The sequence below is a fragment of the Macrosteles quadrilineatus genome, unplaced genomic scaffold (genome assembly GCF_028750875.1).
Source record: "Macrosteles quadrilineatus isolate MER2022 unplaced genomic scaffold, UCM_ALF_1.0 Scaffold_2__2_contigs__length_208266976, whole genome shotgun sequence".
Lineage (NCBI taxonomy): Eukaryota > Metazoa > Arthropoda > Insecta > Hemiptera > Cicadellidae > Macrosteles > Macrosteles quadrilineatus.
This window is the reverse complement of record NW_026542595.1, coordinates 197,732,282-197,747,859: the sequence shown is the minus strand read 5'-3', so window position 1 is coordinate 197,747,859 and position 15,578 is coordinate 197,732,282. Positions and strand designations below refer to the sequence as shown.

The window sequence follows — 15,578 nt, the reverse complement described above, 5'->3', positions numbered from 1 at the left end:
TATTGATAAATTTATCAAACGTATAAACTTTATAATTTACAAAAAACCAATATTTAATTATAAAATATCAACTTATGATGAAAATTTTGAGATGGTTATGTTATTAACAAAATTATTTTAGAGTAGTAAATCAAAATACTTTTACTTTTATCTAAAAAAAAGTTATGCCTAAAAACCAAGAGAAACGTTAACAAAGCATAACTGCTAGTTAACGCAGAAATTATTCCACTGCCTAATGAAAGGAAGCCATGAATGTTTTATGGTCATTATCTTTGCGCCAAGATACTCAGAATTCCTAGAAATTTCTGTTGGATGGATTTTAGAAACTGTTTTATAAATACAATTATCATACAGGAAAAAATCCAAATTGTAATAAAAATAAACTGAATATTAAGGGAGTTAAATGAAAAAAAATTTTCTCATCCACATATTTTATTCACTCTTTATTTGTTAACTAAAAAGTTCCATTAAACATCTGTCTAACGATAAATAACCTACTTAATCTGTAATAGACACGGAAAATGTCAAATAAATATTACCTGCAAGAAAATTTCTACTGAGTTCCAACGTTATGGCGAATACATTGAACAAGAACCGGAAAGTTAATGTTAGTGTGTGTAGTTAATTAGAGATGATAAGTCCCATCTTTACGCTACGTAGATTAATTTAAAAGGTAACTATACGGAATGTAACAAACATTTGTGTTTATATTACGTTTTATTATTTTTTTAAAGGTTGTAACAAATAAATACCCAAAGGCTTATAAGCAAACTTAATATATTTGCTATTTTAACTATATCATAATTTATTATCAACATGCTTAAACAGTATATTTATGTATTGCAATGAATAATACATCTTACATTCGCTCTAATGGATGATCAGTACGGTGAATCAACTTTTAATAATCCCATTCCCAAAACTGTACGAGTCAAACTGTGACTTTACTTGAGCATTTTTAGTTGAGGTAAGTTTTGAAAAATTATTTTAAAAAGTATATTTTATATGACGAAACATGTCAGGTTGAGTATCCCTTTATCTAAAATATAATATTTTATATTACGTAACATGTCAGTTGGAGTATTTCTTAGTTCATTCCTTTAAACTCTCTTACAAATAAAGCCCTCGCAGGCTAACCACGCTTTTATTCTTCCGTAGCATTAACTGTTATTTTATTTAATAATATTAGGTACTTCTAATTACTTTATTACTTGTGAAAATGTCGTTATTGTAAAAAAATCACTGAATTATACAACCTATTATTAACGATATAGATTAATTGGAAATATTTTCTGATAATGAGGTTCTTTCAAACTATATTTGTTTATAAGTTTAATTTTATTATGATTATTACCTGTTAATATAATATATATAATAATTAGCGATATAAATTTGAATACCTCAACACTTTTATGTGTTCCAAAATAGAAAGCAGATTCATTCTTATCCTTATGACATTGAAATAAATAAAGCTAAATCTTACTTCCTTTGCTGTCAAATAAAACTGTACAGCAACTTGTATATGTAATTTGAAATGTTGTATTTCTTCCTTTCAGTAACGTTTTCCATAAATGTTACACTGAAGCTTAATGAAGTTACTTTGCACATAACCTTTACAAGAAATACAACAATTTGGTATGAAATAGCGGCTGACCCTGCAATCAGCTTCTATTCAACAAGTTTTGATCCATCTGCACCGTTCATTCCTAGAAAATAAATCTACAGTTCACACTACATCGTGTAGAAGCATTAGTTTCTACTTGTTTGTCGAAACCACTTAAATAAAATAAAATGAATATCGATAAGATTCTTCATCCTATTATAAAGCGAAAATATTATCTCGATTTCGTATTCACTTGAATTTCATGTTGATGAATTGTATTACCATCTATATTTCATTTATTCATAGTATACGAGTATACTAACAAACTACTAATGTATTTAATTGCGTTCATTAGTTTTCTCTTTACAAAGGAAATCAAATGTATCTTACTTTTATTACAGTTCTTCCTAAGTATTAAATTAGAAAGCAGGGAATTCCATAGGGTTTCAAAAGTCTAATTATATTTAATGTTATAAATCAAAATTGAATTACAATAAAATTTTGTTTTTATGTCATAAACACCTTATACACCCTCCTCCATCAAAAGTACTTAAGTTTATCATTGATTTATTTTACCTGATAATATTTACAACCATTGATGGATTCGTAACAGTAATTAAACTTGATTGATGATAGGAAAAAGGTTAGACATGGAAGGTACAAGTTTATGGCTTGTAATGTTATAAATTACGAGCTAGAACATCATTACAGTTGACCTTCGACTAAAGGCACATTATCGGTCTAATACATCAACCTACAATGCCAAGACCAAACCCCTCTGGATCTAAAATAGTAAGACGGTTATCGCTAAACTATTGTATTTTAACAAATTTTCAGGTTTATAGATTACAATTTTTAATTTTATAGATGAGTTTTAGGACTTTGATGATGGAAATATTAAATTGAATAAATGAAATTCTTCTAAAACTCTGAAAATGTAACTGTTAGAGATCTTTCGATTTATTAAAGGTACTATTTTATTTTTTTGCCTAGATCCATATTCTATAAATATTTATTTAACAAATAAATGTTTAAATTTGCTATATATAATCATCCGTATAATCATCCGTACACTCTGAAGCTAAAAAAACATTGAATTCTAAAATCCCGTTGATAGATAGGTCGTCTTTACTCATCAAATGGGGGGGTCGTTGCATTTTTGGTTTATACCCTTTCCTGGCCTCAAATAATATTTCGTAAAACTTTTGGCCTGTTTTATATCTATATAAGGTTTTTTGGGATATGTCGAAGAACTTTGATTTTATAAATTTGTTTTGTTGATGTTACACCGATACTTACGACAACGTATAAGTTTGCAAGGTTCATTTTATGGAACAAAGGGGTTAAGAAATACTGTAGACACAATAACTAAAATACATTTTGATTGATTTTTCAATAACAGAAACCTTCTTAATCAACAGTATTGTAGAATATATTGTTTATAATCAAAACACTCAATCTATTAGTCCTCACCAACTTTAAGTCTCTAGAACTCCTCACCTCCTTCCGTATCTACTTTGGCTCATTATACTTAGAGTATAAAACTATGTAACAAGAATATTCTCACAATATTTTAAAGATTGCCAAAATACAGTGCTGAAAGTAATTTCAATCGTGTTGTTACAGGTAATAAGTCCTGCCATGCAATTGTTTTTATAAAGTACCTGAACATGGTGTATGTTTTTATCTGATTGATAATAACTTTGTCCACAAGGACTAATAATTTATTTTACGAACCTACTAAATAAACCAGTTAGTAGTGAATAAGTAAAATAGCTATTAAAACTAAACAGCCTTAAAATACTTTACTATTAGAAAGTTCAGTTAACTTTAATCTCACAGGCCCTTTACATGTAGAAGAGAACTTGGGCACAGAGAGTCCTTTAATATTCATTACATTTTCAAAGCCAGCAAGGAGTTGGTGTGCACCAATTAGAACTCGCTGTTGGTTCTTTGACTGCTCTTTTTAAAACGAGATTTCACTTTTTTCTTGTAGAAACCATTCTTGAGTTTGGAATCTAATATCCTACTTGGTTTCTAAATAAAAATCTGAAGTTCACTACATTTATTTGAGATTTACCATCCAATATAACCTTATATCCAAAATTATATGGCAACTTCTATGAATGTGTGGTTCGTCATTATAGTATTAAATTTTTTATCCATGAATGTCCATGTATAAACTAAGGTTATTCGAACCTAAACTAGTAACAGTATTTAAAGACATCTAAAGGAAAACATATTTCTTCGAATAAATAGAATTCTTTTTAAATAGGAGAAAGTGAATTATTTTTAAAATTAAATCCTCATCGTTCAAACTTATAAGTATAATAAATAATTTGTCTTTATATTGTATTATTAAAATTAAATTAGTTATAAAATTGTATAGGTCTATTACTTAAACCATATGAAACGGATTCAATTACGAGAAAAATACCAGCGTCAGAAAACCACTTCTCATAATACCCATATTTCGAAAAAAGCTGGCTGCAAATCACACCAAAGGTGACAGAAGGCTTTTAAAAGTATAAAGCTTTTGAAAGTAAAGTTTTTGCTATTAGTTTGTCAGAAAAATCTGATTCACCTTTGAAAACACAACTTTTGGTAAAACCGAAGCGCAATCTCTTAACTCCATTTCATTTTAAAAGTGTGGAGATTAGTAGTAAATTTAAAACTACTTGCAATATTTGCAAGGAGATATTTTTCGTTGAAGTATTAATAATGAGAGATTTGAAGTAAAATTAACCAACAGTTTTTTACCTTGTAAAATATAATTTTTACAAGCCAAAAACATTAGTATTGAACCCAGTTGTGCAGTTCGAAGAAAAATATTGAACGGTATACTTATCTATAAATACAATTTCATTACACCTGAGTAAAATATGGTTGGAATGAATTCACAAAGGTTAATTTTACACTCGTGTTCATAATATAGTTAACCTTTTATGTTTTAATATTTAAAAGCTAACACATGTTGTTTTTAAATACATTTCCAAAGAGAGTTTTTTTTGTTTTGTTTTTGTTTAATATTGTTTTAGTACATTTCATAATTAAAAATTCTTCGAAAAATCTGTATTGACCTTAACCGTTGATACCGTTAGTTTCTTGATTTTTTTTACTTCGGTTTCAAACAGATTACATTTTCATAAAATGGGTTATGAAAGTTAAAATAGTAGTTTACGCAACGATTGCGTTAAGTGAGTCTTTACGACACGAGTAGAAAATTTAAGGCAGGAGCCTTGGCGAGTGCCTTAAAAACTTCTACGAGTGTCGTAAAGACTATTAACGCGAGTTGCGTACACTACTTTACCTACGACCGTTTTTTAATTACTATCAATCTGGATTTAATTACTAACAATCACTACTGATAACTTTTTAGAGAGGTTATGTTTTCGTGTATTGTCATTGCCACTGAAAGTGATGCAACGACTTGTTGTGTAATCAGCTGATTTCCTGTAATTACCGGTACGTGTTTGTTAAACTTCGTTAAATATTAAATTGCTAGCAGCATTCTTACCATAAATAATATTGTATCAGGTAAAATTCGGCAAATATTTAATTTATTTTTGGACTTCCACCAACTTAATTAAGATTACGCGAGTATCATCATGAACAAGTCGGATCAACAATTAAATTGGTCAACTGATCAGCTGATTAGTTGACGTTCGAAGCCTTACAATTTTAATTCTTTTCTCTCAATACTTGAACCTCATTGGTCCGTTACCTGTGTGGATATGAGAAAAACTATGCTGATATGAAATGAAACTATGCTGATATGAAAGTAAACAGCTGTAAAGTGAAACTTTTCAATTCTAAGAACTGGACTGAAATGGCTACTTTAAAAAACGGTCGTAGGTAAATATGTTTTTAGATTTAATAAATAAGGCAAATTAACAGTAACATTAATTTATGAAACACTTTTATAAACATGTTGAATTCCATAACTTTACAAAGAAAAAAATTCGAGATTGAGAGACCTTTTAATATTCATCACATTCACAAAGCTTGCCAAGAGAAGGTTTGGACCAATTAGGACTTGCTTTTAGTCCTTGGCTGGTCTTTTGGAAACATGTTTCTCTATTTACTTGTTGACAATCCGCTTTTGGTAAAGTAGAGTCGCAAATATAACTTGAACTTAATTCACAATATATAGGCCTAGTTTATTTCTTTATATTATGCTTGATTTTGTAAATCACTCATGGAGACGTAACATTTCCTTGTGATGGTAAAAACTAATCAAACACGATAACAACGAGGAAAGGTCAAATATTCTAAGTTAATAAACCCAGATTATAGGTTTATTCCAATTAGCGTTCCTTTGCCATCTATAACCCAAACTTCTACTTGTTACCTCTTCGGTAAGATTTTAACTTTGCTAAAAATAAACCTGGTTTTGCTATCGTTTTGTTTATGAAATATATTACTAATTTACAAAAGAAAACTTTTAACTGATATTTATATTGGTTGAAATAGTTATAATATACAAAAATAATGTCTAAGATTAGAAAACATAAATTGGTTGCACGTTTCTTAGGGCATTTCTATCAATAAAATACACTATTAGGTCTGCTATGTACTATTTATTTTCAGATATTTATTCTAAAATTATCTAAAATGGCATAGTTTTGTAGTATTTACATTTTTACTCCAAAACGATCTAAGTCCATTCGCCAATGCATTAAAAAGTGATATATGTGCCATTTTGATGTATTTGTAGTTTTCCCTGCGTCCTACATAATTCGCAGGGTTTAAGTGCAACGCATTGGAAGTACAAAATGATCTAAGTGCCAGTAGACGAATCGGTCACACAATACTGCCTCAAGGTTGAAAAGCACGTGGTTATCTGAACTTAGATCATTTTGAGCAGATTATGACCTAGGATCATTTTTCACAATTAATAGTGTAAATTTTAGTTTTGCAATTGTATTATTTACCTAATTTCTTTTACACGCGAAAAGAAGGTTTTTATAAATTTAAATCACCTTTTAAAATTGCTAGTTTTACTCTGTTTTTCCCTATTTCCCAAAAATTGAGTTTGTGGCACTGAGATAAAATTCAAATGAATATCTCCATTTATGAAACAAACGCTTGCAGTAAAATATGTTATTTTAAGGGGATTTGGAATATATTTAATTGCCTTTTGATTTCTAATTTACTTTATTATTATTTGCCGGTTGTTGTGAATCTGTTTTTAGGGTTAAATTTAACAGTTCTTTTTCAGACTAAATTTTCACATTACAGCCTTTAAGAATTTAAATGTTGTTATATCTAATGGCTATACACATTTCAAAAGGATACCGTAATATTCTAGCAATGACTAGGATACCATATATTTTAAATAAATCGCATTTTATATGTGATTTCGTCAATATTTTTATTATTTGAAGGGTCTTCTTTCAACTATTTTCCATATTGTGTTATTTAAATAATGTGTGGAGGAAATGGTGGGAATAACATAATAATATTACAGGTTCAATTTAGAAAACTTTAAATTATTGAAAGTTATACAGGACTAGTTCATTATCTATCTGATTTAATTGAAGACGGAATTTTGAGTTCTGTGTGATAGCAAGTAGGAAAATTTATTTCAATTCCAAATTAATTTCGTTACTCCAATATTTGGAATCAACTATTGAAAAATAACCAACAAATAATGACACTTCGTTTGCAGAAACTTCCGCTGTCGTGATTAATCCAATAACATTTTCATTCGTTACGAATTTGATTAAATTTACACAAAAAGTCCAATCTCATATAATCAATCCATTATTTACGTATTGCGAATTTGCTCAAAGTAATGACATTTTTCATGTTAGGTGTATTATACCTCTATAGAATTAATTAATTTGAGTTGGTTTGCAAACTCAATTATTTACAATGCAGATAAAATGTGTTTATATTATACCATAGCTGAGTTATTATTAAGATAAAATTAATGTGTTTGTTCAAATTAATTTCGAGAGATTATTTATAGATTTTTTTTTATAAACCATTTTCACTCTAAAATTTAATATTGTTTATGAATAAAACATAATAATCTTTATTCAGCATTTCACTGAATATGGTAAATGTCTTTGCTTAGAAAATGTGTGTATGTAGATAAGTAAAAATCACAAACAGTAAAAGATCACACTTATGTCACGTCGTTTAAGTTTTTTTTTTTTTTTGCACTTTTTAGTAACGAGGAAGACTATATCAAAGTTAAAAAGAAATCTCATTTTGTAGCTTTAGTTCTTGCGAAAATCATTATTTTTCTTTTCTAAATTAATGTGCTATAGAATAAATTATTTCTTCAAGGAGCTTGTAGTATTATTTTTACACTATACAGTGTGTTTCGAAACTCTCTCCTTAAACTCAATGGGCATAATCCTTAATTCAAAACAAACAAAAAATATTACATAAACATATGTCCTATCTGGCTTCGTTTTCCGTCAGTCAGTGTGCACGTATTTTTACGTAATTTCCCATAATTTTGAAACGACTTAAGGTGCGAACTTCAATCTTAGTACATGTATGATGACTGATCGGATTTTTTTTTCGCAAAGCATCAAGTTTTCTTCTTTCCATAATAAAAAAAATGGCGGCCATTTTAATTTTTCAAAGCGTATAACTCAAAACCATAAGATTTATAAAAAGGTTACAATGATTAAAAGGATGAAAATGTATTTTCCTTTACAGAAATGTACAATTTGTATAGGGTCATAATACAAATAACGGAGAAAATTTAATTTTTTAAAGGTAATACCAACTTATTTATTGAATTTGCCCACATTTTTGTTTTAACTTCAGAAAATTTAATTTTTCTCCCTTATACAAATTGTACATCTGTAAAGGAAATTGAATTCCCATCATTTTTGTTACATGCAACTTTTTTATAAGTTCTATGGTTTTTGAGTTATTAAGCTTATGTAAATAGTTCTTTATCATTGAGGAAGTTAATAAAAACCAGTTTCAATAGAGATAGTACTGTAATGTGCATAAATATAGATTCCATATCACTGTTTTTGTTTACTACTTTTGATATTCACATTCCAAAATGTAAAACTTGTGTAAAGTACCGTTAAATTTATGATCCAATAGTGTATATTAAATGTAAGGTAATACTATTTTTGCTTTTAACATGTTGTAAGGCTTTGTGATGTTTCTTCTTAGTATAACGAGCTAGTGGAATTATATAAATATAGTTCCGAATATAAAAAAGAAACGTTCAAAATGTAACTACAATGTATTTCTATTTAATTATAGTTTCTATGTTCTTAAACAAGAATTTGAGGCATTTTTGTTTGAGACGTGATCATTGAAAGTTTTAGACTTATTTTAAATAGTTTTTATTTTATTGCACTGCCTAAAAAAAAAAAAAAAAAAAAAAACACGAACACGTTAATTTTCCCTATCAAAATAACTACATCATCAGTGAAAAAACTTAAGAAGCAAGCGTATTATTATCTATGTTATGAAAGAAATTTTTTAAGACAATGTAATGGATTATGGCTTTGTATAAATTTTTTTCGTTGTTTTAAACCGGTTTTATATATAAGTAAAATCCATATAAATTATTTTACCTTCGATATTAATGAATATTATTTTTATTTATACGTATCTTTTCAGTTAGGTACATATTCTGAGACCTCTTACCTGAGACCTCACTGACCTGTACTACTATTTTTAAATTTTATCAGAAGCCAAGTAGAGTTTGAGGAAAACAAAAGTTTCTTTTGAAACTCGGTCCACGTTTAATATATTACTAAACTTTTAGAAGACTGTCTCAAGAGAATTCGGCTGTCTTTTGCCTTCTCCATTCAAAATATTTGGATTTTACTAGTCGAATTTGTCTTTAACATCACTATCTATTAAGGGGGTTTCCAGTTTATGAAAGCTGTATTAATAAATCTTTACAAATTACTAATAATTTCATGCATTAAAATTAGAGGGAATACTTTAAATAAATTGAACCATGAAAAATATGCTTCTAATAACGGGATCAAAATGTGTTCGTGATTTCTTTATGAGGCATATGAGGTTTGTCGAACACAGACTGTAAATTATGACTATTGTAAGCCTTAAGTGGGTCAACAATATTTAATTAAAGACTAACATACGTCATATGTTAAGATTTTCTTTCTAAATTTGCAATAGTTCGACATTATTTGGTGACTCCTTGCGAATAGGCTTTTCTTTTAATTCTATTCAGACACTCATTATATTTTGACATTCTTCGTTTGTTTTGTGTTTTAATTTATATAATACTAGAAAAACTGGCAACCAAGGTTTTTTTTCATAAACAGAGTTGTCAACTCAAAAACAACCCAAAAAGAAGGATATAATGGAAGCGTTATACTTGGTTCATTTTAATGAGTATAAAAAATTACTTTTGACCTAAATATACCTTTGTCATAATGGATATAATGGACACTAAAACCAGGCTCCGTAATAATCAATGAGATGATGATAATGCTCATTATTGAGATTATGAACGATAATGAGATTCTGTAAATTGCAGCAGCGCTGAGGTAGATTACAGGTAAATCCCAACCAATATTCACCAACAATGTTTGTCACGAGCTGTCAGCCACAGATATATAGGATTTATAGTCAAGCCACGCTGTGATGGAAACAGGTGTACAAAATGTATATCATTGTTTTGAAGAACATGAAACAGCACCTTATGACAAATGTATTGATATTATATAGGCTATCAACAGAGTTTAATTTATAATTATATAATTTAATCTGTTGTTAGACGACCACGGAATTTGTATATTATTAACTTAAAAAACTCAAGTTTTTTATAGGGATGTGATGTTGATCTATATAAAAATAGTGCAGATTCCACTTGATGCAAATAAACAAACTTATTATAAATAATATGCAATCACATAAATATTTGAGGGTAAAATAGGTACTTTCATACAGTGTTTTGCAATCATAATCTTAGAACAAGTTTTAAAAAATATTTCAACATTTAACATTACTGTAAGCCTACGTGATTTAAAAGGACAAAATACAGAGTTTTTAGTTTGACTAAATCATCCTATAAATTTGCTGGAAAATCGTTACAAGCCCAAATTAACTTACAAATGTTATAATTAAATTCGCCACACCATACTGTTTTGATAGACTTACAACGCATGAAATTAGTTCGAAAAACAGATGTTTCTCACCTGCTTGATAAAATTGCGTCTCATTAAGATGTACTGTACTGAAATGTATTTTTACCGGACACCAGCTTTATATAATTTTCAATAAACTAATGAATCAATAAAAAAAACCTAACCTCACTTATAGTTTATGATTAGTGAGTGATTGTTCAGTGGGAACATATAACCGATTTGTTAAGTTTTTTTATATCTTTTATTGTTAGGTTAGTTTAGAGTAGTATGGCAAAAAATTTGGCTACACGTCAAAACTGTGTTTACCGCACTAGTAACAAAATGCACTATTCTTGAATCATATTAAATTATAGCATGATAGTGACAAGAGGTTTTAATGGCATTTTCAGTAATCTTTTAACAAGTAATTTTCAGAATGCGAAACATGATTGAGTGAAATAATGTTTTTTCCTATAATTTGTTAGATCTATAGCCTATACAATCCACATAGAGATTTAAACTAACCAAATTATACAACTGATAGTGAAATTGTGCGTTGTTACAAATTCTATTCTAACCAACTTGCAAGTGTGCTATCATGTTATACTATACACTAACAAATACCGTTCCATTGTTATATGAAAACAAACGCGAAATAATCTTTTTTATTAATTAATCACACTCATTAAATTCACGATTAGAGAAAACCAAAATAACGACTTACATACTTCACAATACGATCAACTATTGTTACGCAAAATATTTTGCAAAATCGAACATCAAAATACAATAACGGTATTTGAATGAAGTCTAAAATGTTATTTAAAACCACGTAATTTAAAATTTAAATGTAACGTAACATTATTATGATTACAATAATTAGTATATCATTCTGATATAAGCAACAAACATTGCCAATTGTGTTGAGTCACAGAGTCAATCAGATTTTGAACTAATATCAACTAGAATTAACACAATTCATTAAGCGTTACCAACACCAATCATTATCACCAAAGTGTTACCTGATAACTCCTACGCCGTTGTATCACAAAGTGTCCACCACCATCACACAAGTTACAACAACTCAGCAGTAGAACCACCGACTGACTGAATATCCCTAGCGAGACTGTCCGGACCAACCCACTACCACCCTGCCGCCCACGAGTACCAACCTCCCAACGACAAAATCCCTTCCCCATTCAATTATGTTCGGCCACCCTACATTTATACGGAATTAGTTTTTGTGCATTAGCAACAGCGTCATTATCGCAGTTCTATTACCCGATGCTTGTTGGGCAGGGTGCTAAACATCCCCATCCCTTGCCAAACCAACCCCGACTTTCCGCCTCTTGAATAACACGATTGCAGCGCTATGCTGAGCCACTTTGTGTTTTTCATGAAAACGCTGTTTTATCGCTCTCTCCGGTCTTGATTGTTTTTTGGGATTACAGTTTTTGGTGAGAATTAATGCTTAACTGATTTGTTAGGGTAAAATTTGTTTAATAAGTTATTTGTAAATACAAAGGAAACATTAACATCGATTGTTTATTATGCAGTATTTTGAATTTGGCTATTTTAGGGGTTGAAAAAATAAGTGGTAAAAAATAATCTCTAGATAAAGAATTATTTGGCGAAAATTAAATCTAACACCCTTTTAAATAACTTTTAATCGTAATATGTTTATATGTTTAGACAAATTTAATATATCTGCATCAAATAGTCACATGACTATAATTCCTCAGTAGCTTAAATGTTTCGTTACGAAACGAACATTCTCAAAGCTTGCAACTCGTCAAGGACACAATTTAAACAAACACGACACAAACCTAAATAAGATAAACAAAATATGTGAGCTACCGAGCAATTTTAATCATTGGACTATCTGACGGAAGTGTAAAAAAACCTACAATTGTAAATTTGTCCAGGGTATGTTTTCTTCTATTTCACTCGTGTTGTATCGAGTATGCAAATATTGTTTTCAAAAAAGGGCTAGATAGTTTTAAATCTAGTTTAACTTTACATTATTTTTTCATTGTGTATTTGTACGACCAGATTAACTTTACGCTAATGAGTAGTAACAAGTAAAGCAAATAAACTTGTGGTCAGAAGATAAAATGTAACTCATTTTTTTAGTTATATCAGTTCGTGAACCCCACGGCATCCCTTTTCTATTTAAAACGTCTATAGCTATACACAGTCGGCAACATAATAGTAAATGAATTTATAGAATCATTCGTGGTTAAACATATTGTTCTTCGGTTGAATACAGTTAAGGACATGCTGAATTTGCTCACAGACGGTTTAATATTTCTTAATTGAATATACCATTTGACACTACTCAAATAGTATAAAAACAAAAAAAATAAAAATAAACATGTACTAAATGAGCACTACAAGAACAATGTAGTAATTGCAACTTGTAAATTAAACATAATACAACTTCGTGGACAAAAATTCTCTTACAAAAAATATTATTTTTTTGTAAAAAAGTATTACAAAAGTATGAACAGTATTTATACAAAACACCGTAGAGGAAGGTGTAGCTATAAATATCAATACTTTCACAGCAAAGAAAACATGGTTGGTTGGCAAGAAAGGAAAGAAATACTGTTTATTTTGGTGTTTCAGGTGAAATATTAATGATGTGAAGAGACACCTGGTAAAACGGAGTCAACAAAAATAAATGTCAAAGGCTTGGCAGGGGAGGAAACGACAAGGCGTTTGTTTCAAGTCGAGTTGACAAGTTGACAAGTACATCTAGACAACTCACTTCAAGTATCGAACACATGGATTGACAACGTGTACAGCTAAAAGTTCTGTAACTTTAATTATATATCATTATAATGTGTTTATACGAATAGCTTAAATACTAAACCAAATGCATTGCATGGCAAGCTAATATATTGTCTTGATTTATATTTATTGTTGGATGAAGTAACTTAATGCAAAGTTACTTAAGCAATGGTATAATGTTATTGCATTTTTAAGCATGATAACGTGTAAAAAACAAAACATATTTAAATTTATGTGCAAATTTAGATTAGAAAGTTTTAATCGAAATTTGCTCAAAAAAGCTTATAAAAATTACAAAAAGTTATTACTACAGCCATAAATTAAAAGTATTGATTATTTGTTCATTTCTTTTGAATTGCTTGAGTATTGTATTCCCCTGCTTTATAAAATGTGTATTGAACAAAAATTAACATTTCATGTAAATTAAATCAAAAGCACTCCTCTTGTAGCAAGAAGAAGAACATAAAAGCATTCATAAAATCAATATTTTAATATTTTCAATGCTGTATTATCCAAATCATTACATTTATTCATATAAAATGACTATGTAACGCTAAGCCTACAAAGATATAGTTGAAACAGCAAGTATACAAATCATAGAGGTTTTAAAGAACAACATTAACATATTTTAGCGATAGAACAAAAATGAAACCAGACCACCCGCAATATATTCTGCAAGTTCCATTTTCCCCAGATATGACAAATCTAGATTTTAATTTGAGATAGCTGCAGTCATTCGTGATATTGCTTACATCGTCTGTTTATAATTCGTATTTGTTTGGTGAAACTGCCAATCATCTTAATTATTTACATATATTTCATTTTGAATTGTTTTTAATTTAATATCGGAAAGTTTTCTTTAATTAAGTCATATTTAATTGCCATATTAAAAAACATAAAAAAATATTTAGTAGTTCACTGATAAAGGTTGTTAAACATATGTTTATCTGATGAAAACATGGTAATTTAAATTTATATGTGTTTTTAATTTACTATATTCCCTCTATATCTACAATGTTGTATTTTTCTCTGTTGTTCTGTCTTCATTTTACATATAGCTACGCATAACTTTGACAGGACTATAGAGTGTTGGTTGTGATAAATAAGGACAAATCTATATGAAATGCTACTTCATAGGTCTATATTTTGTTTCTATTTTTACATTTGATATGCTTTTCATAAAAAAGGAGAGTGGTAAAATCATAATCTCAATAGCGTAACCTTAGAATTATCGTGCTAGTATATTTAAAACAATAGAAGCCATTTGTAAAATAAAAGATTGAAAACACCATTTTAGCTCTCTTTTGGTAAGTGACAAATTCCAAGAAAACATGTTTCATTTTATTTAAGGTCATGGAAATAAAAGTCAAATATTTGTCTTTTAACAGGGATATACTTTCTAATAGGAAATTATTAACAATTTTAGAGACGACTTTTTTTTACATTGCATTGGGGGTCATATAACTTCAAATGAAAAACATTGCATAAGGTGCGGCAAAAAAACTATTTATTTTCTGCAGCGCGCTGTTCAGCGACAGGACGTTGCGTGTGGTGGGAGTAGGCTCTTTGGAAAGCCTAAACAATGCGATGTTTTGTAGTAATAAAGCAGAGGTCCCCTGAGCTACGTGCAGTTGCTATCGAGTCGTTTAAAAAAGTAATGATTTAGTTATTACAACTCAGCGGAAATTCTGTGCATTCATTTAATTAAGTCGACCTCCTTGTCGTCTTGGAGATGTTCCGTCGTGATTGTCTGTATGAAAGATTAACACAATTAAACTGATTATTATTCTAACTAATCTGCAGGGATGAAATTTCAACCGAAAATTCGTGTAACTGAGTGGTCAGACATATTCAAGGCAGCCGCTTATTTTCGGGTTGGCCTACGAGGACTGTCTTCCACAGGAGCACGGACTCTTTTAGAATAATGTTAGCTTTCTGGCGTCCGATTTGACTTTGGATGGCATGTCTGCTTCCTTTTGAACCCAGAAGCCGTTATTCTAAAGTTAGTAACCCATCACATGATTGTGCTACTCAAAGGAACTGCTCCATGTCGCCTTAATTGAAAGAATGCACGGAACTGCCGCTGAGGTGCA

The 15,578-nt window shown here is 29.4% G+C and overlaps 1 protein-coding gene across 1 annotated transcript in view; it reads right to left on the bottom strand.

Annotated features, from left to right (window-relative positions):
* The window catches only part of LOC128986059 (protein O-mannosyl-transferase TMTC2), a 273,500-nt gene extending 261,697 nt beyond the window's left edge, over nt 1-11,803 (bottom strand). Inside the window, exon 1 of the mRNA XM_054406155.1 lies at nt 11,715-11,803. The gene's annotated coding sequence lies outside the window, so the exon portion shown is untranslated. The remainder of the gene's footprint in view (nt 1-11,714) is intronic.
* Between the last annotated feature and the right edge of the window lie 3,775 nt (nt 11,804-15,578).